The 27,206-nt window shown below is 36.4% G+C and overlaps 1 protein-coding gene and 1 long non-coding RNA gene across 21 annotated transcripts in view; both read right to left on the bottom strand.

Moving 5' to 3' along the window:
• Rbms3 (RNA binding motif single stranded interacting protein 3) overlaps positions 1-27,206 on the bottom strand; it is a 1,393,896-nt gene that overhangs the window by 624,408 nt on the left and 742,282 nt on the right. The gene's annotated exons all lie outside the window — the stretch shown is intronic.
• On the bottom strand, positions 5,402-10,278 carry LOC141423324 (uncharacterized). The gene is made up of 2 exons (XR_012448101.1): positions 5,723-10,278; positions 5,402-5,635 (listed from the first exon to the last, which is right to left on the bottom strand). It is a non-coding gene; the product is annotated as an uncharacterized lncRNA (long non-coding RNA).

Genomic DNA, 27,206 nt, shown 5'->3' with positions numbered 1-27,206 from the left:
GGGAGACAGCGTATGTTCTACTTTTCAGGAACCAAGTGATGGTTATGGTATAACAAGGTTTCACCTACCATATGGCACTGTCATCATACTCAAAACTGTTCAACACTCCACAGTGCCTTGTGCCACACAGGTTTGCAGCACGCCTTCAAAAGTAATGGCTGAATAAGATGATAGGAAAAGGCCCTCCTTTATAAATGAGAGGGATTTCTTTCCTCGCTTTTGATAGATGAAAAGACGCAAGCAAGGGAGGGAAGGACAGAAATGGGATTTCTTCTGTCTGGCATCAGTAGAAGTTGTAACATAAACATGAGAAAGAGATCTAGATTCAAATCTCAGCTTTGCCATTCGTTATTTTGTGGCCTGAGTGCCTCCTCTACAAAATGTAATCACTTTTGTTTAAGTCTGCAGTATGTTATTGCAAGAACAATAGAGGCAAAAGGATCTGTGTGCAGCCCAAGCCTCCATATAGTACAGCTAAGAGGGAGGGGGAGAGAGAGCATGGTCTCAGTTCTTATCTGGTCTCTGCCACTTCCCAGTTCTGACCCTACGGCAAGAAAGTTAAGTTAGGCCACTATGTGTGCGTCTGTTTTGTGAATGAACTTTTATAAATAGATGTGTTTTTGAGGCAGTGAGTTGGAATCTACTGTCCCCAGTGCTTTCAATCAGCAACATTCCCAGTGGTCCAGTGGGGAGAGAGGGGAGATATCTTCTACCTTTGAAGTTAGGAACATTTTCCTGTGATTTGATATCACACACACCAGAATTTTTTCATTAGTAAGAAGAAAATATTAGACATCTACTTAAAAGAAACTATTGCATGTTTATTAGGTAGATGTGTATTTTTCAAGTAGCAAGTTTCAAAACTTTTATTTTGAAAGTTTCTAAAATTATGCACTCAGGCTAAAACATTTCATATGCGAAACTGCATTATTTTTGGTCAGTTTTTGTGTTTTACTTAGACTTTGCAGCGTCACCCATGTTGGGGTGACTGGAGTTAAGCAGAAAATGTATGATTTCCTATTATTTGGATGCATCTTAAGGCATAAAGTCTCAGTACAGCATCATTTATGGACATGCTGATTATTATAAACCGTTCCCAAAAAAATAGTGTACTTAGATCACAAAATAGAATCTTACCTGGACTCATGCATGCTCTTTCTTACGTTGTTTTTACATATATTACTTCATTAAGTTAAAAGTATGTGGCAGAATGGGGCAAGTGGTAGAGCAACTGTTTAGGAAGTGTAAAGTCATGATTTCAATCCCAAATATCACAAACAACAACAAGAAGAAAATATTGATGTAACATGTACTGAATCACAGTGTTTATACAGATATAAACTTTTCACTATTTAAGAAATTGTTATACTGAATAGCAATTGCATAAGAAACCAGTTGCACTAAAATTCTTTTCTAATAACCCAAATTTTGCAATACATTAAACATATAATACATAATATTCACATAACTAGAATTCCAGTTACTAACAGGAGCCAGTAAATCAATGTTTCCACTAGTAAATTAGTCCAACAAACTTCTTAGTTGGCTCTTCAATATGTCCTTTTTCTTATAAACTTAGATTTATAGAATTTTATAGTGAGAAAGGGCTGGGAGTCTTCTTCAAACTGTTCCTCAAATGTATGAACTGTTTTACACTGTATGAGAAACTGTCAATTAAATCACAACATATGGATTTTAACACACACTTTATCTAACTATATAATTGGTCAAAATAGGAATAGAACATAGTTGAAGGAAATTATATTTTTGACAACTATGAAAATAAATTCTTCACCTGCTCGCTAATATTCAGGTACACAGCTTTGTTATGCTGTGTTTTAGTGGCCTAAATCCTAAATTAGCTAATTATTGTACTATGGTCATTAAAGCCATACCTTAAAAGCTACTTTTTTCAGTGTTTCTGAAATTTCAATACCTGATGCATATAGAAATTAAAAGTACAGGTAATAGAAAATAGCAAAGAATGAGACACAGCTAAATTTTTTTTAGTGTATTCTAATTCCAGAGAAGCTATCCATTACAAAATATATTCAAGCCAATAAAAGAGTTACCATTTTCTGCCCATTTAAAATTGAAAAAAAAAAGTTGGTTTTATGATTGGTCAGCTCTTTGGTGTACCTGTAAGTAGTAGAACTGGTCACAAATCCTCATAGGTGAACCAGGAAGTCATTTGGTAAAGAAACAAAGCACCTATTTTCTATTCACATTGGATGTTCCTATTCCTGAAATTCAGCACTGTTCTCAGCGTCTTCCACATTAGTACAGTGGAAATGTATCTTCCTACCGCACCAAGAACTGCTACCTTACTTTTAGATGCCTCTAGATTCCCCAGCGACCCCAGGAATGTGAACATTGCAAACATGATTCCTTATGAAGATGAAGAAAGAGGGTGAGGCTGCACAGGCAAGAAAGAATGGACCTCTTTGGTTTTAATCCAATTAAATGAAATCCAATTAGCAGTGTTTGGCATGGTCCCTAAAACACGGAGTCCAGATCAGCATTCTAAGAATGAAAATGTCTGTGGTCTGTCTTCCTTGAATGAGGGAAATTATATTTTTAGATGGTAGAAGACAGAAAATAATAGTAATTCTATACATGATAAATAAGTGCAGAATCTTATATGGGTTATAAACTGCTGCAGATTAATGCATGCTCTTAGTAAGCATAGCAAGAAGCGCTGAAGTAGAGAGGGCAATGAGAGAGCTGGGTCAGCTGTTCAGCCCTTGGGAACAAGCAGCTCAGCAGTCCACCTCTGCTCCCTGATCTTTAAGAACTGTGCTATCAAATGAATATTTAGTATATGACTCATTTAATCTAAAACAGATAAAAAATAAAATACCAAGAAAGTTTTAAGATGCTTTGCTTGAGACTCCAGGGTAGAAAGGGTACAATTATAGAATTAATACGGCCAGGGTTTGAATCCTCTAATGTGTGACTTTGTGTAACACCACTGAACTTTCCTAATCTCTTTCTTTATCTGCAAAAAAAAGGTGATAGTAGCTACTTTTCAGAGTTGTTTATAATGAATGAGAGGACATATGAAACATTTTGATTCTTTTAATACTTTTTATGCAATTACTTGTAAACTTGTAAGTGTAATTATGTGCATTATAAATCAAAAATTTCACTTATTTCCTTTACATATGCATTTTAATAACAGCATTATATATATATATATATTTTTTTTTTCCTCTATTAAGCCAAAAAGATTATTGCTACTGGCTGACTTTTTGTATTTACTACAACAGTGGTGTGGTGCTAATGACAATGTTGAAAAGGAACAAAACATAGAAAAACATATCTAAAAGCCTTACATTGAAATTAAATTCAGGTAAAATAGGGCCTTTTGTCTATTCACATTAGCTCTACCTTATTCTAAATGAGAAAGAGATGAGGAGAGGTGATATAATGTGTACTGTACTTTATTTGCTACCATTTCTTTCATGCCCCTGAAACTATGATGTAATTATCTTGTCAAACCAAGAAAGCAAAACACAGAGAAAACTGAGATATTTGACATCGCCTAAAAAGTGGAGTTGGTTTTCGTGGGGTTTACCATTACACCAACTCTCTTTGGCTATAATGGATTCAGGCAAAGGTCCCTCACTTCTAAGGATACTTGCCTGTTAAATGGCCAGAAAACCTTGGCACTCTGCCAACTTTCACAAGCTTGGAGCTAATGCTGTAAAGTACTTGATAAATGTGGTGCATACATATGATTTTGAGACACATTTGCTTTCAATAATTGAAAGTGAATAAATAAAAGCCACTAGAGAGAGTATTCCTCAATTCTAAAACTCCACCATTATGTCAAGAAAGAACTTTAATGCACAATGTCCAAAACGAATTTGACGACATTACAAATTGCATTCTGCCATAAGATAGCACATCAATAGTGTACTTTGGGTAAAAATGAAAAAAGTATATATCCTGAATTAAGTGGCAAAGGGAAAACAGATAGCCAGTGTCAAAGGCATGAGACCTATGCACTTTGAAGGAACCCCACCCCCCCCCACCCTGGTTTAATTCTTCACTACAACCTTCCCGATTTTTTTTTTTTTTTGGTGGTACTGGAGTTTGAACCCAGGGCCTAGCACTGGCTAGACAGGCATTCTACCACTTGAGAGCCATGTCTGTAGTCCTTTATGTTTTAGTTATTTTTCATTTGGGTCTTTCATTTTTGCCCAGGTCCATTCTTGGATCTCAGTCCTCTAGCATACACTTCCTGCATAGATAGAATTACAGATTACAGATAATACCACCACATCAGCCTTAAAATTCTTTTTTTTTTTTTTTTTTTGGTGGGACTGGGGTTTGAACTTCAGCTTTCATGTTTGCTTATCAGGAGCTCATAGAGCAATCACTCTACAGCATGATCCACATTTCCAGTCCATTTTGGTCTAGTTATTTTGCAGATGGGATCTTGAGAACTATTTGACCAGACTGGCCTCCCAAATAGCTAGTATTATAGGTGTGAACCACTGATGCTGGATTCAGCCTTGAAATTCTTCTTCTTTTTTTTCTTTTTTAACAAGGTCCCTCACATTATTTTGCACTAGGCTCCACAAATTTTGTAGCCAGTCCAAGGAGAAAATTAACTTTATTAAAACCTCTCGCTGTGTTTTTGACATTTTGCTGATCCAGAATTGGCCTCATCATTTGAAGAACATTGTTTTGGCAGAAGAGATCTATCAGTAGAGACCTGTCCTCAGCAAATGCACAGGTAATGGTGCATTTGGCCCCAGCTCATCTTTTTTGCACCATTTCCCCTCTTGGTAACATCTTCTCAGATGTAAAGGACACTCTTGATCTCATTTTCTTCCTCTCTGCAGTCAACAAAATGCACTCCTCACTCTACCCCTGTGCATAATCTGACAACAGAACTCTGTGGCATCATGTGATTTTAATGCAACTGTTTGTCTCTTCTCTAGGCATTTCTACTTCAGATATTTCTCTAATTAATTCAAAATTTTACTCTTTATTAAAGGAACGTAGGATGTCTGATATTTGTCAGTAAAATGTTATTTTAGATAGTGTTTCCTGCAAGAAGTCTTGGAATTGTTCTTGTGAGGCAGCTGTTTACTTAATACATTGCCCTCTTCACGAGAAAGATAGGACTTTCCTGACAACACCATTCTGCATTTCTCTTTAAAAAAGCCTTAAAGTCTACTTCCTGAGGCCTCTGCACATCCCTGTGCTATTGGGAGTTAAATAACAGCATGATACTGTCCTCTTCCCCTGCTTGATAGTCATGACCATGACTGCAACATAGCACTTGACAGCCACTTCTGGACAACAAAAGATCAGAAATTCCAATCTGTAAGGACCTGCAGCCACTTCCTGGTACTCTTCAGCACACAAGAGATCAACTGATCAACTGATTTCTTATTATGCACACTCCAAAGCTCTTGCCTCAAGATTTTTTTTTTTTCATTTGTAAATGTCATTTGTCTTGGTCTTTTTTCAGTCAGACAGAATAATGAAGTGAAACCTATGTTGATGAAAAGGGAATTTAGGCCTGGAAAAATTATGGCCTGGGCCCTTGAGATGAGAGAAGAGAAAGAAAGAAGATGTGGGCTCTTCTGGCTTCCAGTTGCTGACCTCTCAGTGGGCTCTGCCAACAAAGATGCCAATTAGTTCCCAGTGAAGCAAACACAAACAAGTAAGGTAATCATTTTAAATTAGCAAGGAAAATACCCACCAAGAATCAGATCAAGATTGATGATGCTGGTCTACTCATCCACAGAATTCTAGAACATTGCTGGTGTAGTGATGGCTTAATAACTATATACTTTTAAAAACATGAACCATGCAACACTAAGAAGCTGAAGTGTTTATGTAATAAAAAGTATGAAGGGAGTATTAGATTATAAGGGAAGAATAAAAGGAGGAAGAATAGGGGAGAACAAAGCTAAACCAGTGTAATCTAAATCAGAAGACTAGTAACTCTTATGTATTAGCATTGGTGAGGATTGTCTGGAAAAGTTTTAAAATATGGATTGCTCTTCTCCACCAGCAGAGCTTCTGATTCAGTTAAGTTTGAATCTGAGAATTTGCATTACTTCCTAGTTCTCAGATGTTACTGAATCTGCTGGTCCAGGAACTACACTTTCAGAACCTTTGTTCTTAACGGTTCTCCTTATAGGAGAAGATTCTATTCTATAGCTTACAAGGGAACATTTTTGTTGTGCTGAAGGCAAGCCAGTTATTCTTTTTTTCTTGTGCCTCAGTTGACGTCAATCTGCAAAGTATGAAACATTTTATTTGATGTTTTATATAACTCAGATGAAGTATAAAATACATTCTAAGTCTCATTTATGATATCTAAGATGCTGGAATTGACATTTTATAGCTGGCACATAAAAATGAATACAAATCAAAGACAAAATAGATGTGAAACATACTCAAGAAAAGCTTAAGGAGAGTCAATCACAAAGCAGAAGAAAGAGCACAGACTGGGACATGCAGATCATGAACAGGTCTTACATTTTAGGGCTGTTGCTTGATATCGTTGAGTTTCTGTTTTCTCATCTTAAAAGTGGAGAGGCCAGAATAGAAGATAGAAGTCCCTTCTATCTGTCCCATTCTAATCTCGTTGATTAGGCAATCAAAGGAGTTGTTTTTCCAAATCATTTGTTCTTTCCAAAAATATAATTTCCAGGTATCATCCTGCACCACAATTAACTTTGCCAAATGTGCCATTTAAGTATGTATCCAGGCACTTTAAACATTAGTACAGAGAAGCAGTGCCGCAAGGTTGTTTAATGTTTATGTTTAAGAATGGCCTTAACCACTACATCTAGCCTTGGTTCTGTACAACTTCATATGATATTAGAACATGAATTTGAATCTGAAACATAACTTTCCCTCTCACCTTCCTAAATCTTATGACTTACATGGGCCATGTAGGTAGTAGCATTTCTATTATAGGAGAAATAGTTTTGATCAACTGGGAAATTTTTCAACATTGAGTATTAAACATACTAGGAAAACATGCTCGTTGTTAGAAATTTATCTTGTGACAGCAAAGTTTTCATTAATTAATAAACATCTCTATAAATGTCTATCAATTTTAAATTGGAGTATTTTCTTTAATGACCTCCACAAAAGACAAAATGAAACAATGAAATTTTAATAACATTATTAAAACACAGTTTTAAGTTTACTAAAACTCTATACTTTAAAATACCAAAGAATGTTAGATAGCTAACAAAAAGGAGAAAACAAACAGAATTTCAGCTTAATTTTTTCTAATTATTTAAGTATAGATAAGACCAAAAAGACAAGTATGTTGTCAGATTTTCTTTCCTAAAGGGAGACATGAAGCAAAGGTGATAGAGTTAGGCCTTAGCTTGAATCAACTTGCTAAACTTCCTCAATTTCTCATCCTAGAGTGATTAATAAAGGATCAAATGAGATGTATGTGTGATATATAAATAATACATACATATATATATATATATATATATATATATCTCCTTTCTTTGGTAGTAAAGTCATTGTCCCTGATATTGGTCTAGGTTGTAAATACAACCTCACAGGTTGACTATACTTTTCTTAGGTAAAAGGGATTAAGAAAAATCAGTATTATCACATCAGTGGAGCTTCATTAAAGATTAAGCTTTGAATACTTATATGGGAGTTTTATGTGAAGGCTGACTGTGATGAGAGTGGTGCCATTCTAACAAGCACAAGTGCCATTTTGTATTTTGAATGAGAAAGCATCCTTGAGCAAAATGTGTTGTACGTTTACAAAAAAGTACATCGACTCATGCCTGTGAAAATTAACAGAAAGCCTGTTTCAAACTGTGCTTGCCACACCAAACATGAAGAAAATGTCAAAATATTTTTCTTACTTGTTTAAGCTCTATTTTTAGCTGATTTTTGAATAGAGAACACATATTTATAAAAGATGCCGAATTCATTCCAGATGGAGGCTTCACTGTGAGTTACGGATACAAACGATCTGGTTTTCCTTTGTTAAGAAAACCCGGAAAGGCTGATCAGCTGAAAAAATAAGGTTTGCCTGGCCTGGGCCTAAGAAGGAGTCTCCAGGAATATTTTATAATAATTTAATACATTTAAAACAGATCTCCCTTCAAAAATAAAATGATTAGAAGACAAAATCTGAGAGGAGAAAAAAGATTTGAGAGGAAGGGAGGAAAGCAAGTATGGAGGAAAGAGAGGGAGAGAGAGAGAGAGAGAGTTAGAAACAGCCTATTTCACAGACTACTTAGGCCTCTTCCTACTCAGGATCTACCCTGTCCCCCTGTTGAGTTCTGTGGAGGGGGCTGTGAGCCTTTGGAATGCTCACACTTTAGATGTGACAGATGTTCTACGAGGGGCAGTCCCAGAGTTATGAGCTTCTCCCACATACCAAATGCATGAAGTAGCTGTGGAGTGCTTGCAAGAGCTCTGGCACCCTGCCCACTCTGTAACAGGAACTTGCTTGGCAAAGGGCTGCTTCAAGCACATTTGCTGTGTGCATATTTGTAGCAATTTCTTCCCACTTTAGTCCCTTGAAACTGACATGGGTGGGCCAGTTCTTTGAGAACTTCCACTTCTGAGCAAAATACAAATACTGACCATCCAGAATTCGCCAAATGGGCTATATCCACCATTTGTGCTGATTCTCCCACTGTTCATGCCGGCTGGATCTATGTGGTCACAGGCCACATGCACTTCTAAGATGAACCAACAGTTAAAATATTAAATCAGTAAGCATTATCTTTGGAGATCAAATCAAAACCAGAAAGGAGGTGTATATTGTTTGCTATATCACAAAAGTGGTAAAATCTGATATTAGGCTTTTGTAGGAAGAATGAAAATACGTACAACTCTGACAGGGTAGTCTGACTGTAGCACTTAACCATATTTTTAAAAAACCACACCTAGCTGAGAAGAGCTTCATTTTCCAGTATGTTAACAACAAAAAAGTAAGACCTATAGTCAGGAGGATAGTGCCGCTATTAAAACATAACTGATGAATATTACAAAAAGAGTATTTGTCATCAAACAATGCTTCCAGTGTAAAACAATTCCAACCTATGCATGTAAGATTCCAAATGCTAGTACAGTATTCAATTTGATCCTGGAGTTTTATCATATTATTTCATGCAAAGAAGAATTATATACTCAATCTGTCTGACAGCTTTGCATATAAAGAACAGTTTCTGCATGACAAATGTGGGGAACTTATTAAGTTACCAATACACTGCCAAGCCATATTGTCTTAGCGACAGCAGACCCAAAATATTTTCAAATGGTTCTTTAAAGGGCAGCGCAGAAAGCCTGAACAACCACATGTTCTGACTTTAATAAAAGGCACAATTGCAGGAACATTTACCTTATATCTAATTAGAACAAATCATCTATAAGCCTCATTTAGCCCATATTTAATCTGTCACAGACTTTTATTTTTTTTGGTACTTGGAAATATTAGTTTTTGATTTATCATCTGCTGCTACACAGCTGCAAAACTCTATTAAACTGCATATATGGGGGGAATGTTTTTCTTTAAAATATATAGACACGAGTGTCTAAAACCTTCCGGTATGATAGCAGAAAACAATCCATAAAAGAATGTAAAAGATGACTTTAGGAAAATACTTAATCAAAATTAGAAACAGAAAGTAATTCAAGCAGACTAAGCCTCCTTTTTTTTTTTTTTTTTGCATTCTTAAAGACAACTTTACTCCAATCTTGGAATGAACTAAAAACATAACATTATATTTGTATTATAAATAAGATTGCGAACAACTTTGATAATAATCATATAATAAAAATAAAAGGATAGTGTAATAACCACGACCCTACTCTTAATATTATCAAATAGCACTGCTATTAAGGAACACTTTCTCGGTGTGGGTTACTATGCTGAACATTTTAGACATAATTATTTTGTGCTCATTCACATTTTATCAACTCATTGACTCTCTAACATAGTCCCATTGTACAAATGGGGGAAATAAAACAGTTACACAACTTGTCTACAGTACCAGATGCAAGCCCAAGTCTGCTTTGTCATATATCCTTGCTCCACTGGTATGTGCGGGAGTTTCCTCATTCAACACAACCTAAACAGGATTGTCAGCCTGTTGGATTATAAAAAAGCAGTCATAGAAAAAAACATAGCTTAATCATTGTAATCCCCAAGACAATTTGAGTCCCTGTTCTTATCCCACAGCTATGCAATGGAGACAAAGCCCACTCACAGGCAACACCTGTGTGAACATTTCACGCCTTACCCCCACTCCCCCCACCCCCCACCACACCCCCACCACTATTACAGGGACCATGCTAAATTATCTCATTGTAGCTGCACTGTGAATTAAAAGGCAAATAGTCCTTTCAAGCAGTTTTCTTTCATTTCATGTTTTCTCTAATATGCTTTTAGAGGTAAAGGAGACTGGGTTAAAGTAGTAGGATTTTTTAATGTGCATTTCTGAAGCTTCTTGACATCTTTAAGCCACATTCCCCACACTGGATATCACAAATGCTCAAAATGAACACAAGCACCATTGCTTTCTAACTGGGTGTTAAACCTTTAGAGAGCCTCAGATACAGTGATCGCTGACAACCTCAACTACAGTGACAACATAAGGAAAAGAATCTAAGTAGGATCATACCATGAAAAGGACTGTCAATTGATTTGAAAATGAGCTACAGTTTCAGAGTCACACAGAACCTTTCTTCTTAATTTCTCCCTGATATAAAAGTAACATGCAAATATTACTACACACACAGGTTATATACTCACACAAATATAAAAACTTAAGAAGGTATTAATCAAATGAAAAAAAATGCATGGTTACTAAATAAAAGGTTAGGTTTTTCTGATACTGAAAAATTTCCACATTTATTTACTGTTACTGAAATGTCTCTCTGTTTAAAAGAGTAGTTGAGAAAATAACTAGTAAGTCATCTGCTTGTCTTCCACAGGGTATGAAGTCATCCCAAAACAATGTCATTATTTAATTATACTTTGAATTCTCATTTCAAAGTCAGCCTGCTAATGATTGCAGGGACATGCAACATAAACACAATTTCCTGGCTTATTTTTTCAACGTTATCAATTATGCATTTTGGAAGAGGACTTAGGAAAATCATTTTGTGCTCACAAGAAATACGGTGCCAACTAATTTGAAAACTCTTGTGGAGCACCAGCTGTGTGTGAGGTGTTCTTGGGAAGTTTCAAGTATTTGTTTCAAGAGTTTAGAACTGAAGGAAACATGAACACACACACAATGAGCACACTGTGCTAAATGTCAGCCAAGGCTTTTGGAAAATTCATGACCAGGCAAGTCATCCTTGGTGCCCTGGGCTAACTCACATTTCAGGTCAGCTTTCATTCTTGAAAAGATACTCATTTCTGAGACAGAGCATGTTTTTCAGTTAATATTCCTAGAGTATTTGAGGAAGAGATGCACCGCTCCTCCCCCCCCACAGGGACAGGTTGAAAAGATATTTTATTGTGGATGAAGACCTTGGATAAGAACAAAAAGGTGAGGGAACAATCATAACCAATATTGTTTTGTCCTCAAAATGCATCACTTCCTACTTTGTGTTGGTCTTTTGGTTTTTTTTTGGCTTTGCATTTGTTTTTTTGTTGTTGTTGTTTTAATATTTTGACTTATGGCTTTTTATTTTATTTTGCTTTGGGTTTATTTTTTTTTTTTGTACTGGGGATTTAACTGAGAGCCTCATGATTGCTAGGCAAGCATTCTACCACTTATGCCACACCCCAGTCCTGTTATTGGTTTTTGATTATTCTGATACTCTAATATCAACTAAATTAAAGAAATAAAACATATTTGACTTAAAAGAGATAAATCAACTTGGGTAGCAGAGCTAAATAAACAGAAACAAAAGTATGTAATCAATGTGATTCAGCCATAAGAACTGTTACCACAGTCTGGATATACTGAAGTCCTTTCATTAATAGAAAGCAGCAAACAGCTGTTGAATAGCTATGAAGTAGAGGACACTCTGTGAGTTGCTTTGCAGCGGTTCTCCCGTTACCCCTCAAAGAATTCATAGTTCAAGCCAAGCACAGTGGCTCATGCCTGCAATTTCAGCTACTCAGGAGGCAAAATCAAGAGGATCGTGCTTTGAGGTCAACCTGGGCAAAAAGTTACTGAGACCCAATTCCAATTTCAGTCAGTAAGCTGGGCATGTGTCATCCCAGAGATGGGGAGTCATGGACAGCACTAAGTATGAGGCTGGTCCTGGGCAAAAAATGACACCCTATCTGAAAAATATCCTAAAGCAGAATGAATTAGAAATATGCCTCAAGCAGCAGAGCACCTTCCTTGCAAGAGCAAGACCCCAAGTTCAAACCTCAAAATTGCAAAAAGAAAAATTCATAGTCCAGTTTGCGAGTCAGACAAATTCTGTAACAGGAAGCAGTTACGTGATCTGTTTTCTACAGATGAAAAAAACAGTTTCAGAAGGAGCACTGGAGAGATACAGCACTTTAAGAAAACTAAAAAAAAAAAGCAAGAGGGACCTATTCTTGATTTGAATACCAAGTTTTGTGGTCTCAGAAAACTTAAAGCAGTATTACAGACACACCCCAATCAATTCTGGGACAAAACCTGTGATTTCCATAGACAGGATCATATGTGGTTACCACTAGAAAAACAACCATGGAAGTCAAGTCAAGCCACTTTTCTCATGGACTGCAGAATAAAGGCTGGTGTCTTGAGTCTGGCTTCCTAGAAGCAAAGTCTGAAAGGAGAATTCATGGGCAAACTTTCTGAAAATGCTCCTAGGAGATACTGGTTAGGGAACTGGAGGGTGATTAGCAGGGAAAGGAAAGAAGCCAAGTGAGAGAACTTTTTCAAGAAAGTGCCATGGAAGGGGTGCTTCAGTTAGTTAGACCCACTGGGAACTACATGCTGTAAGTTAGATGTCAGAGTTTGTTTGAACTTGAGGCAAGGGAGCTGGAATTTCAAACACATGAGTCAGGGGCAAGGGTCAAAGAGGGGGGGAATGAACTCCAGGCTCCTTAGTTCTCAGCTGTCCTGGGAAGTTCTCCAGAAAAACTTACAAGTACTAGCCAGCACAAGCAAAAGCTGTAAGAGGAGCACTGAAATGGTAAAAGGGTTCAAAGAGAGATGGGCACAGGACCAGCACCAGGTAGTACACAGAGCAATGAAGCTGGCAGAGGATGCTCCTTATCCAATCTTCCCCATCGTCAGTTGTATTTCTAGGACAAGCCATGGACCACACCCTCCCAGGGCAGGTCCAGTCAATGCCCTTGTCCCAACACCAGCACAAACATGCCATAAATAGCCTCTAAATCATTGTATTAATCTAACAATATCATTAAAACACTCGGGAAGGGAGGAACACTACGGCTGTGAAATTCATATGCCTGAGAAGCAATTTTATCCCAGTGGCACAAGCAATCCAATCACTGCCCTGGTGCTGCAGATTTAGTAGCTTAATTTTCTATGGACAGACAACGTCCATCCTAATAAGTCCCTTGCCGAATGCCTCAGGACAAGGCTGTACAACACAGCTTTTGGTGCTGTGTGCTTTCATCATTATTCCTCGTAGAAGCGTTTCATAGGGTGGGCAGGAAGGAATGAGTTAGCAGGGGAAACTTAAGCACTGCTTCAATATTTAGAGAATATAAGGTATTATTATAAGATTAATAAGCAAGGCTAGTTTAGCAGTAGGGAAGGCTGCCAAAGGAGACTGTGGAATTGCTATCACTGGAGATAATGAAGGCTGTGAATAGATACCCATCCTGAATGGATTTTATAGACAATAAAAATCTATCCTACTATTCTGGAAAAGAAGAGGAGCTATGTGTTTCACTGTAGGTCTCTTCCGGCCCAAATGATTTAATAAATTAGATAAAGCAGTTTACTTTAAAATATTATTTATTAAATATTAGTATTCAGAAGCGCATCCAGTACATGGTGATTGATGTAGAAGCTACTGAGTGATAACTGGGATGACAGACAAACACACGTTCCACAAACAGCATGGTGGGAATCCAGAAAGGCAGTTATTCAGTGTGGAGAAATAGAGCCTAAATGCCATACATTTGAACTTAGGTGTTGGGACCTTGAATGAACATGAACTTCTGCTTTGCTGAACACTGATGTCTCTGGTGCAGAGATAGAAAGCTCTGAAAACCTAAGTTACTCTAATAGTCGTGAGCCAGTTACGTCATAGAGTAAGATGGGAATTTTACATAAGGCTAAGTAGTTAGAGGAATGGAGAAGAGTTTAAAGCATCTTGTGAATGTGACAAAGGGTTCCAATTTTTCCAGATCTAATAATGACCTCCTTACATAAGGAGGAGAGTATCATTTGGCACTTAATGGCAATGCCTGGCTCACTAAGTTGCTTCATTTATTTTGACACAATGATAACCTACTAGTTAATACCCTTTAGTGGCCTCTGCCCAAAGGCAGGACACAGAGTAAGATATTTCTCTAAACCTTACCTAGCTTTCTTTGACATTACTTTGTGATTCAACTTCTAGCAGACTATTTCTTTGGGGGTTTATTCTAAGTTTTTTTTTAATCCTTTTTCTGTGGCTTTCACTTTGTTTCCATAGGACACATGCTACCTTATAGAATCTCCTGCATTTTTTAAATTTAAGAATCTGATCTTAAGAGTAATACAATAAATTACAAGAAGCTCTAAATCATCTGCCCTCCAAATTTTAATTCTACAATGAGCTTTGGAGAATTGTATATATATTTTAAAGTCTATAAGCTTATGCCTGTAAATGGTTCATTTCTGTTCATAGCCAAATATGGATGTGGTTATGCTCTGAACCCAAATAGTTATAACTGGAATCCTTTAATGAATTACAAGGGATAAATACCTCTATTACCTATATAGTATCATTGAATACTCAATATTAATTTACTTCTCAGAGTAAAGAAATGAAACTTATTTGCATTTCAAAAAGCTGATAAAATCATAACCAAATATACATATGACAGAGTTATGCCAAATGATTTGCCAAAGCCAAAGCTGACTATTTTCAAATCTGAAGGCACTTTCATTTAAAAGAATATTCACTCAGGGATGATTATGTGCAAACCACTACTAAGAACTGATGATGAAATAATGAACTGAAGAATGTACTCAGCCTTATGGGGCTTTTGGATTAATGCGGGAAGGAAGAATAATAAAAATAATCAGATAAATGTACATTTGAACTTATACCAAGTATGTAAAAGTAAGTATTTCTCTGAGTACCTTTCGGGGTATCTAACTCAGTGAAGGAGGCTGGACTTCCCTGGGTGTTGGGGAAAAGAAAAACATTCTAGAATTCATAAATTATCTAACTACTACATGAAACCTGTGGAAATCAACAGTCAAACCTAATCCGGAGGTGAAGTATTGGATGTTGATGATGGTATAATATTAAATACGCCCCTAATGTTACCTTATATTAATTGTATACAAATAATGAGTTTCATTATATTTTCATACACATGTATAATGTATTTTGATCATGTTCACCCCCTCCCATTTCTTTCTCTTTTCCCACTACCTCTCCCACTTAAACACCTCCCTTTTTCTAAATAGTCCCCTTTCTACCTTCAAGTTTTTTAAAAATCTAGATTCCACACCTGAGAGAAAAAATGTGATATTTGTCTTTCTGAGTCTTGTTTATTTTGCTTAACATGATTTCCAGTTTCATACATTTTCCTGCAAATGACATAATTTTGTTTTTTATGGCTGAATAAAAATCCAGGATATGTATTTTTACTGCATTTTCTTTATCCATTCATTCATAGATGGGCATTTAGGCTGATGGCATAATTTGACTATTAAGAATAGTGCTGCAATAAACATGGTTGTACAGGTATCTATATTGTATGCTGATTTATATTCCTTCAGACATATGTATCCCAGAGCGGTAAAGCTGGATCATACATATGCTAGTTCTATTTCTAGTATTTTGAAGAATCTCCATATTGATTTCCATAGTGGTGGCACTAATTTATATTCCCACCAACAGTGTTATAAGTGTTCCTTTTCCACCATATCCTTGTCTTTCTTGATTGCCATTCTGACTAGGATGAGATGGATTATCAATATAGTTTTGATTTGCATTTCCCTGGTGGCTAAAGATAGTGAACTTTTCTTCATGTATTTATTAGTCATTTGTACTTCTTTTGAGAACTGTCTGTTCAATTCATTTGCCCATTTACTGACTTGAATTTTTGTTCTTTTGGTGTCTAATTTTTTGAGCTCGTTGTATATTATGGATATTAATCCTCTGTTGTATGAAGAGCTGACAAAGATTTTCTCCCATTCTGTAGGCTTTGTCTTCCCTCTGGTGATTGTTTTCTTTGCTAGGTAAAAGGTGTTCTTATGATCCAGTCTCACTAATACCTATTCAGAAGGTTGCTGCCTATGGCTGTCTATTGAAATATTTTCCCTGTGTTCTCCTATAGTAGATTCATAGTATAAGATCTTACATTGAGGGCTCTAATCCATTTTGGATTGATTTTTGTACAGTGTGAGAGACCGAGTTCCCATTTCAGTCTTCTGCACGTGGATACCGAGTTTTCCCAGCACCATTTGTTGGAGAGGCTTTTATCTAATATATGTTTTTGACACTTTTGTCAAGAATCCAGTTGCTATGGCTGTGTGGGTTTATTTCTGAGTCCTCTATTCTATTCCATTATTATATGTGTCTGTTTTTGTTCCAGTACCATGCTGTTTTTGTTACTATGGCTCTATAGTTTAATTTGAAGTCAGGTATCACTCTTTTTGATCAGGATTGCTTTGGCTATTTGAATGCTCTTCCCCCCCTTTTAACCTCATTAGCATTAAATTTTCATTGCAGCTTGCAAACATTGATATGAAACAGCTTTATCACTTCTAGCAGATAATCCCTATCTCACCATTCTCACTTAGAAGTCAACTCAAAGTGTGGCATATACTTCTGGTCTCCATTTAAAAAGTTTGCTAATTAAAAAAAAATCTGACATACAATAAGCCAAATTTTTATAGCACTAGTAAACCATTCAAATGTGCTACATTGTTTAAGTGGAAGGACACTGAAAATCCTGGAAGAGTAATGCACCTGATATGCCACTGGTAAGACATAATAATGTTATAGTAGATTAGACCAGAATAAGTCCCACCCAAGCAAGCACATTGCTAAGTGGTGCCAATTTCTACTGACAAAAGAATAAGGAAGATATCCTACAGGCTAGAGGTTTCATTTCATCCTTTAAAACTTCCAATAGCCTTCGTGTAGCATCACTTTGAAGTGATGAATCATGGTTCTTTGGTGTTATTTTGATGGAACTGAAAGGCAACAATAGGTTCCATTAAAGTACTAGGTTTTATTAGGTGCTATAAAACAGGGGAAAATAATTCTTGATAAGATAAAGAGCTGACAAACAAAACACCCCCTTACCCACTGAAATCCTGTGCAACTTAGTAGTGTATTGGTGCAATATGCAGGGCCCATGTGCCATCAATGAATCCTCACCTTACATACTGCAAGGTGACATTTAATATTATTTTTCAATGAAGTTGCAAATCCAACTTAGACAGTCTAGGCTAATAAGTATTTTCCATATTAGGGGGAAAGACTAATCCTAATAATGTTAAACAACAGTAATATGGAGAACAGGAGGAAGGAAATCAGGGGAGGTGTGCTGTGGTTTGAATAGTTTCAGTGTGGTCCCAAAGTTTCATGTTGAAATTTCTTCTCCAGTGTGCAGTATTAAGAGGGTAGAAACTTAGCCCAACTATATTGTTTAGAGGTGGGGCATTTGGGAGATGGGAACAAGATGGGTCACCAGGGTACAGCATTAATAATGTGCTTCCTACTCTCTAGCTGTCTGATGTCCTCTGCCATCTTGGGACTCTGACAACAAGATGGTCATCATCAAATGCAGGTACTGTTATTAGCAACAGAAAAAAAGATGAAGACAAGGAGTAAATCTCATTTCTCCTCCACTCAGAGTTTTCAGATTTATTTATTTACTTTTTAAAGAACAATTACCTCTATCTAAGGCAGAGAGGTAGCCAAAACTTTTACAATTAAATATGAACACAGGACTTCAAAACAACAGGAAGGATAAAGATTTTTTTAAAGTATAATTTACAAATTACCTAACACAATCCTTACTGGTGTTATTGTCTTAACCACCAACAAAATTAACACAAAAATGAGGTGGTAATGGAGATTACTGAGGAGAATCTTGGAATACATTCAAAGGTTAATATTGTTCCTAGGGCAAATAAATTGGAGAGTTGGTTTGAGTTCCAACTTTCATGTCCTAAGATAGAGGCATTTCTTTCTCCACTCCCAAAGTCTTCCTTAACATGAATCTTTTGCCTTAAAATATATATCTGAAAGACTTTCTTCCACACAAAAAAAGGAACCCAATAGTAGGCCTGAAGCATTGCAAATATCTCAATGTTTACTAAGCTCCAAACTACAGGCCAGACACTGGCTCAACGTGAAGAATACAGGACAGCTCTGTATTCAGCTCTGTGGCTGAGCACTCGCAGCTAGTAGGGAAGATAGTCACATAACAAACATCTGGAATACACCATAATAAGTAAATTTATAATGGGGGTAAGTACTTGAGACCATGGAAACATAAGTAAGAAATAAACTCTGGATGGCTGGAGATCAGAGCGATACTTATTTAGGTAGAAACTTTTAAATGGCAATAAAAGGTTGACAAAACAGAAAGTGCAGAAGTTCATTTTTTTGTTAAATAGGACGTCACTAGCAAAGCCATGGAGCCCTATTGCAGAGCACAGTTGGGGAAAACAGCAGGTACAGAGTGTTTGTAAAAAGAATCAGAGGCTATAGGTGAGAATGGAGTTGAATAGCAGGCCTTATTTACTCTGTGAGCAGTTAAGAGAGATGGGATGCATTTTGTCAGGAACAACAACACTCAAACTGCATTGTGAAAAGATATATTTCATGGCACTAAGGACATTAGACCCTCAAATAAAAGTTGAGATTCAGAGTGACTTTTCGTGAGAACATTAAAATCCCAGTGGTAAATTATGATGACTTAGTGTGCAGCTATGTACAAAGTTAATAAAATGTGGGTGTAGTGGAATTCAGTAGTAGAATAGAGCACTGCACAGTAGGGCCCAGGTGGCCCAAGAAAACAAACGAAATAAAATTCTACAGCATAGAAAAGAATGATGTGAAACCTTGTGGGCACAATAGCTAAGACAATCCAATGATGGATTTCTGATACTTTAATATTAGATAAAGAAAGATTAGGTTAATTGCCATATTCAACAGTCTTTTTTCTATAAAAGCAAAAATTTTATATGAACCATAGACAACTATTATATTAGAAAAGCTTGGGACAAATATACCAGTCATGTCAAGTCTATACATGATACTAGCACTTACTGGGTTTATACTTTTCTTTCAACTGAACCTGACATTGACTTTTGAAGTTTATCTTATTATATTTAATTGTTTGAAATTGATAATATAGTAACATGTTTTTAAGGTTTAATAAATACAAAAGGTATAACAATAAAATCTCTCCACATTTCCTCAGCCCATTTGTCTCTGACACTCATGAACAGTTTCCTGCACACATTTCCTTGTGTGTTTATTAGTAGCAATAAAAATGCAAAAATAGAATCTTATTCCCAACTGCCACCCTTTCTTACAAAGGAAAAATAAAATAGAAATCTTCTGCACTTTTCTTCTCTTTTTTTTTTAACTTAACTAAATGTCTTGAAGATAATTCCAAATACATAGAATGCTCCCTGATTCTTTTCTATAGTTGATAGTGTTCCATTTTATGGGCATGCCATTATTGTTTACTGAACTTGTCCCCTATTGATAGATATTTGAGGTATTTAGAGTCTTTGTCTTTCTTCTTTTTTGCATATTAGGGTTTGAACTCAGGGCCTATACCTTGTGCCACTCCACCAGCCCTTTTTTGTGAAGAGTTTTTTCAAGATGGGGTCTCAAGAACTATTTGCCTGGACTGGCTTCGAACCACAATCCTCCTGGTCTCTTCCTCCTGAGTAGCTAGGATTACAGGCATGAGCCACCAGTGCCTGGCTACAGTCTTCTTTTACTATAAAGAATGAAGCAGTTAATCATTACCTTCATGCATCCTTTCATCAGTGAACAAATAGGATAAATTTCCATAAATTGGAATCCAGTTTTTATAACAACAAAAAAATGAAGTTAAAACAAATATAGTACCAGAGAGAAAAAAAGGAAAAAAGAATATTGAGAGGAAGGAAGGAAAAAGGAAAGGAGGGATGGAAGAAAAGAAAGATAGAGGAAGGAAGGAGGGAGGCAAACTAGGAAGGAAAAAGTGGGTAAAAGAGAGGAAAAAGGAACTGAAGCAGAACACTCTTGTCTTCTTCATGATATTCCAGAAAGTCATTAAACTTTGGTACAGAAGTGTGTGGACGCTAATGGGAAACATGTGTTCTGCAATGCCAGGAGGGCACAACAAGGAAGTAACTCTTCTTCTATGAACAATTCTACCCACTACAGCAGCACAGAATAAATAAATTCTGAAGCCAGAAATTCAGCACAAGGGGGCAAGGGCACGGACATTCCAGGTTATCTAGCAAGGGGGCCATCCAGATGGAGACCAAGTGTTTTGAAAAGGGATCAAGTACATGAAAAGACCTGGCTCTTTAGGCAAATGTTAATCATATTAGCCCAAACTAGACATAATCTATAAATAACTATGAGGCTCTAACTTGAAGAAGCTCACAAGAGCTATGTAAATAAAAAGAGATAAAGAAGAGACCATGTAAGAAGGAAGAACCCAGACCAGACCAAAATACTGTGCCTCTTCTCTCAGTACAATGACTGAGAGTTTTCACTGGGCTTTTCCTGAGGAACTTGTTTTATGTAACTATATTTAAGTGCACTGCACAGTAAAGTCTACATTATTCACATTCCAGTGAGTTCCTTTGTCCTCCTAATAAAGTCCAGAATTAAAAACAAAAACAAAATAAAAAATCTCTATGTATTGTTAAATACAGTGATTTACTTGCAGTCAATTCCTCTTCCAAACAGAGTGGGGAAATCCAAGAACAAATGGCACCATTTCTGAGCCCCATTTGGAAAAAAGTACTATTTAGATGAGTATGTTGTTTCATTGACTTCTTTAGTACTTTCTAAACTTTCTATAACAGCGTAATATCCTAAAAAGCTTACTGTGTGCCTGAAACTGCCTTTATGCTTAAACAAAATGATTAGGGAAGGATAAAAAAGGGTATGAATGATATTAAGGGATACTAAATAGTTAGTTTTTAAATTTCCATTACATTAGACGGATTCATCCAATGTATATATTCATACACATACATTTAGTCCTGTATATAATATGTTTATATTTCCTTCAAAGATAGACCACATGTATGGCAACAGTCTTATAAGATTATATCACCTGGCGACATTGCAGCTGTCTCACTTGTATAAGTACATGCTGTGATGTTCAGACAACAAAATCACATAATGATCCATTTCTCAGAGTATATCCCTATTGTTAAAGAATGCATGACTGTCTCAGCATTTTCCAACATCCATTTACCCCAGTCACAAGTTTCCCAAATTGTTAATGCTGCTCTGCCCAAAACTCCAAAAGAAGCCAGCCATGCAGTACAAGACTGTGATCCTAGCACTCAAGAGTCTGAAACAGGAAGATTGTTAGTTCAAGGCCATACTAAGCTACATAGTGAGTTTGAGGCCAGTCTGGGCTACATAGCAAGGTCTTGTCTCAAAAAAAAATTTTAAAAAGACAAAACAAAAATCAGTATCATAGAAACAATATGAGCTAGTTTCTAGCTTTGTTTCTCTATTAAGGTAGTTGTAGATTATTTTGTAATTATAAATTCTGTGTTATACATGCCCATTTAAAAATTACCTTTGTGTGCAAAATAAAGTACATTGGAGGTATTATTTAGGAAAAGAGTATGTATAAGCATAAAAATAATGTATGTCTGTTACCTTAAGAATCACTGATGTATGTTTAAAATATGATTATCAGGTCAGCACCCTCAAAAATGAAAATCATACCAGATCTTCAGTCTTTCTTGACTTTACTTGGTGTTGTCAGATAGCACAAACTTGTTTGTTTCTGAAGGATGAGACTACAGTTTTGTAGTGTCCATAGTGATTCCAAATCTAGTTTTTGGCACATTGTCTGTACTTAAATAACATTTAGTAGATGAATGGATGACTTCTAGTGAGAAATGCCAAAAACATAATCTCCAAACAATGGGCTACTCCTGAGTTCTAAGCAGTCCCACAAATTCTCCAAACTATTCATTCAATGGCAAAAGAGCACTACCTTATTTAACTTAAATATTTATTTAACTTAAATGGCTAAAGAGCTTATGACAATCATTTTTAAACCCTCTCCATGGCTTGGGGTTTAAGTACCTTTGGAAGACCCTGAAAATTAATGCTAAGGAACCATACACAAATTCTTTGCATATAGTGTGGTTTCCTGATGTGAGTATTTCCTGAATTATAAAGACAAGTGACTAGATAGTATGGCCATTTTTTTTCATGTATGAAAAATAATTAGGATGGTCAAATGACTTGATCTAGACTAAGTAGTTACAAGAATTATAGCCAAGAATAGAGGAGTTAATAATTTCTATTCAGAGATGCATTCATTATATTTACCAAATCTATTTGAAAGTTAAAGGATAAACCTTTTAATCATGACTATGGCATATGGAGGATTACACTGGATAGCATAGGTTCCAGAATATTACTATATTTTAAAGCATCTGAAATGATTATAGCTTAATTACAATGTGTGTCTTTATATATAAAGATAACTTTTGGGTAAATTAGAAACAAAAGAAGAGATGGCACTTTTACAAACTTGTTAATTTCTTATATCCTTTTTTTCTTATACAAGGACTTGCTTTCATTATATAGTAAATGTTGATGACTCCTACCAGAAAGAAAGGAAGGAAGGAAGGAAATAGAAGGGAAGGGAGGGAGGGATGAAGGAAGAGAGGGAGGAAAAGAGGGAGGAAGGTGGGAAGGAGGGAGGAAAATGAATGGAAGGAAGGAGGGAGAGAAGGAAAGGAGAGAGGAAGGAAAGAATGGAAGGAAGGAAGGTAGGGGAAGGAGAGGGAGGGAGGGAAGGAAGGGAAAGAGGGAGGGAGGAAGGAAAGGAAGAGAAGGAGAGAGGGAGGGAAGGGAAAGAGGGAGGAAGGAAAGAAAGAAGGAGGGAAGGAAGAAAGAAGAGAAAGGAGAGGAGGAGCTCTCCATAGAGGGAGACTCCTCTAGAAACTTTTATATAACACTAAGTGCAGGCTCTGGCAAAGTTCTTTTTCTGCGTTTTCATCATATGCTCCTGGCAGTCTTGTTATTAAAACCACAACTGGGATCCATTATGATATTTAACTTTAAAAAAATCAATAAACAAAATAATACAGTAATCGTGTTTTTCTTCTTAAAAGGAAGCCATTTAGAGGCACTTTGTGTTCACTGAGTGAGGGAACACAGCACTTAGCGGAGAAAGGACCATGAACATGACTCAGGAATTGAACAGTGACAGCCCTGCACTGAATATCTCCAGCCAGTTTGGTGACTTTGACATTTACAAATGTATAAACTGTCTTCATTTCTAGTCTTTTGACTCATTGTACATATTGATGATGGTGCTCTGGTTAAAATGCAGGAAGCATATGGTACACTGGTGATGAGAATACAATTGGTGTTTATCTACACAGTACAACAAGATGACCCCACTATTTAATGATCCTAGTTAAAGGCAAGAAAAAAAACCACACATGGATATATCTGTGTCTTCATTCACAAGAAATAAAGACTTACACATGCCAGCAATATGCAGCAAGTTGAAAATGTACACAACATGAAATTGCCCCTGCTCATTTCACTTAGAAGTAAATTGTGAAAATTAGAGAATTTAAGTCACACAGCACATTTTACAATCTGAAATCTTTTGGAGCCAAATAATTATTATATTTCCAGTTTTTTTCTTATAAGTTTCTTCTAAACTTAACTTTGAAGCAATTGAACAGGTTTATCATTTGTTAAATAGGAAACAGTAAAACTTTATTTTGCTATTTTACAACAGGTAACGATTTCAAAATTATTCTAGGATCGTATATGTCAATGAAGAGTGTTAACATACCACCACAATTTGGGAAATGCATGTCTGGTACAAAAAAACACTAAACACAACATGACTATGTGGAGGCCATTCAGGTAGTAAATGAAGGAAAAAGCTCTGAGGAATTCTATTTTCAGATTCCTGCCTGTGACATGAACAAGGAGGAGTCCAGGAGTCATTTTTGCACCTTCAATGGCTAACTATTATATATCTTAGTTTATTCCTGAAAATATAGTGCTTTGCAGGACAAAAGAGCAAAGTTCAAAGATTCTTCCTAAGATTTTAGAAACAAACAGCATTGGACCCATGGTTCATGTTCTGTCCTCTCAGACTTCAAAGTTTTCTCTTTTCATTATATTTAACTGACATTCTATTAAATGATACTTTTATCTGTCATTTCAGTACTTCTTAATAGCCTCCCACTTAGAAAGAAAATATTATTCAAACTCTTAATTGATAACTAAAATAACACCTTTTCTTTAATGCATTTCTGATGACTATGTTGCTTGAATAGCAAAGCCATGGCACTGCTAATAAATTGCCAACATACAATAGAAAATCAACCTGCTATCAAATACTTTTTTTAAAACTATTCATCTGTAAGTGAATGTAATTCTCTCTGATTATTATTTCCAGGGATCAAGGACCTCCAAGTGTTGTATGGCATGTTTAGAAACTATTCTCCCTGGTATTATAAATTTCTCTATTTATATGCCATAGAATGTTCTAAGAAGGGAGAAGATCCAGTTGATTAAACAATGATTGGCTCCTTTCACCTTTGGAGAAAAATTTTTTTATAAAATTCCTTCGGAATATTTGTAAGGAGTTTGATATTTAAGAGTTAAAATTACAACAGGTATTCTGAACCTTTCTAAGAAGTATGAAATTACAAAGGTCCTCCTATTTTACAGACTCTTTTTGTCTATCGTTACAACCAGCAGTGGTTTAACCCAAAAGTAAAATGAATCCCTTGTTATCTACAAGTGATCCAGCAGTTTGTGCAAAGGTGATCTACATGTCCTGTTCAATGTCTCACTTGAGAAAATAAAATTCCAAAGGAAGGGGCTAGAAGTAAGCCAGATGACTCCTTTTGCAAAGCATGAACTGAAGCCCAGGGAGCCCCAGTGACTTGAGTCCGACCAGTGATTGTTATGATCAGCACAGGTTTAAAATATGAGTCCCCAGAATATCAAAACTCATTCTTTCTACTGTTGCCTGCCAGAATGGCAGTGCAAAAGGTTCAAGAGGGCAAGGTATATGGGGAGAGGTGCTAACCCACCATGTCCTTACTAGCTTTGACATGTGCTAACACGACCAATTTGAATAAGAATAGAAGCTGGCCATGGTGTTAGACTTAATTACTGTTCTAAGAACTTCAGACTTAGATCTCAGACTGGGAAGCATTAGAATGTGCAAAGAATGCTTTCTGGCAGTGAAACAAAAACCAGAGTTTTTCCTACTTAGTGAAGGAAAGTAAGATACTTATTTGAAAAATGGAGATGAGAATAATATTAAGAGATATAGTGAGGATGCAACGAGGTATCATGTTAATGATTTGGCACAGTGCCTGGCCCTCACCAGGTAACGGCTGAGTTGTATTATCCTTTAAGCCTCCCTAGACAACATCTCTGCTGTTTCTCACATGCAGTCAAGCTAGCATAAGTGATGGAGAAACTAGTCACTAGAACTAGGCAGACTGAACAGGTCTCCAGAACTTAAGAGGAGAAATACAATTGAAAAGAAATAAAGAATAATAAATTCTTTTAGCAGTTGATGTATGAATTCCATTTAGAGAGTGGAGAAATGCCTTTACCATGAAGATCATACTCTAAACCCCCATGGACATACCCTCAATGAAGCCAGAAAGAGTTCTGAAGCTGTGATATGGAGGTGGCACACTGCTGGAAGGCTATGTAATGGACAGGCTGAATCTTTCCCCCAACCTTTACCACCCATTCTACACCTTGGCATCTCTGCTTTTTGGGATCTGCCCTCTGACTTTATCCCTATCTTCAACAGTTCCACTACTCTTAGCTCAGGCTGTGCTGGTGTTGTTTTATGTCTCCTTGATTTGTCTACATGCCTTAATGTAGTCTCATTGCTTCTGTTACCAGCAATCTTACTTTTTTCTTCAAAATTTAGTCTTATTATAGGACCTCTGGGGTATTTTCCTTGAATCTGGTTTTGATGTCACCATGTTCTCATAGTATTCTGCTCATTCTTCCATCATGGCACTGATAAAAATGTAATATAACCATTAGTTTGCATATTTTTTACTTACTATAAGCCTCTTGAGGTTCCAGATGTCTCATTCAACTTTGTGTCCTCAGCACATAACACAATACCTGGACCACAGCTGACACCCCCAGATGAATGATGAATGTGTGAATGAATTAATGAATTGTCAAAAGAAAGGAGGTATTCCACGATTACCTACCTTGGTTGTGACTTTAGGCAGACCACAAACTCTATGCAATCACCCAAAACTATTTCTGAAGCAGTAAGAGGGGAAGCTGTGGTTCCTGAAAAGGATCTCTTATTCTTAACGTTGCATTTTGACACCCTTGAAAAAATTAGATATCAGACAGCTGCCATATAAGGCTATCCATTTGTCTTTTTTAACATAAACTAATTGTACAAAGGAGTTTCACTGTGATGTTATGCATGCAAATAATGTACTTCGATGAAATTCATTCCCTTTAGTACTCTTTCTTAACTCCTTATTAAATAGCTTTTGGTGAGTCTTGTTATGCTGCTTTCATAACACGAAAGCAGCATAACATAATGTACCTTGATCGCATTCACCCCCATTGTCTTCTGCAGAGTATCTCACTCTTGCTGTTGCTTGCAATGCCAAGGTAAGGGCTTCCACATCTTTGTGAGAGACCATTTTGATCTGCAATTGACACCCAAATAAAACAATCTCACTTTCTACATTTCTAGCTCTCAAGACTCTTTGACAGCCTTGTTTATCAATGTAAGGAAGCAGTTAGTCAAATTAGCCCTTGAAGGACTATTTTAATGTCAACGCTACATAGAATACAAGATTTTCTTTGCAACA

The sequence above is a fragment of the Castor canadensis genome, chromosome 5 (assembly GCF_047511655.1).
Source record: "Castor canadensis chromosome 5, mCasCan1.hap1v2, whole genome shotgun sequence".
Lineage (NCBI taxonomy): Eukaryota > Metazoa > Chordata > Mammalia > Rodentia > Castoridae > Castor > Castor canadensis.
This window is presented reverse-complemented; position numbering and strand designations above follow the sequence as displayed.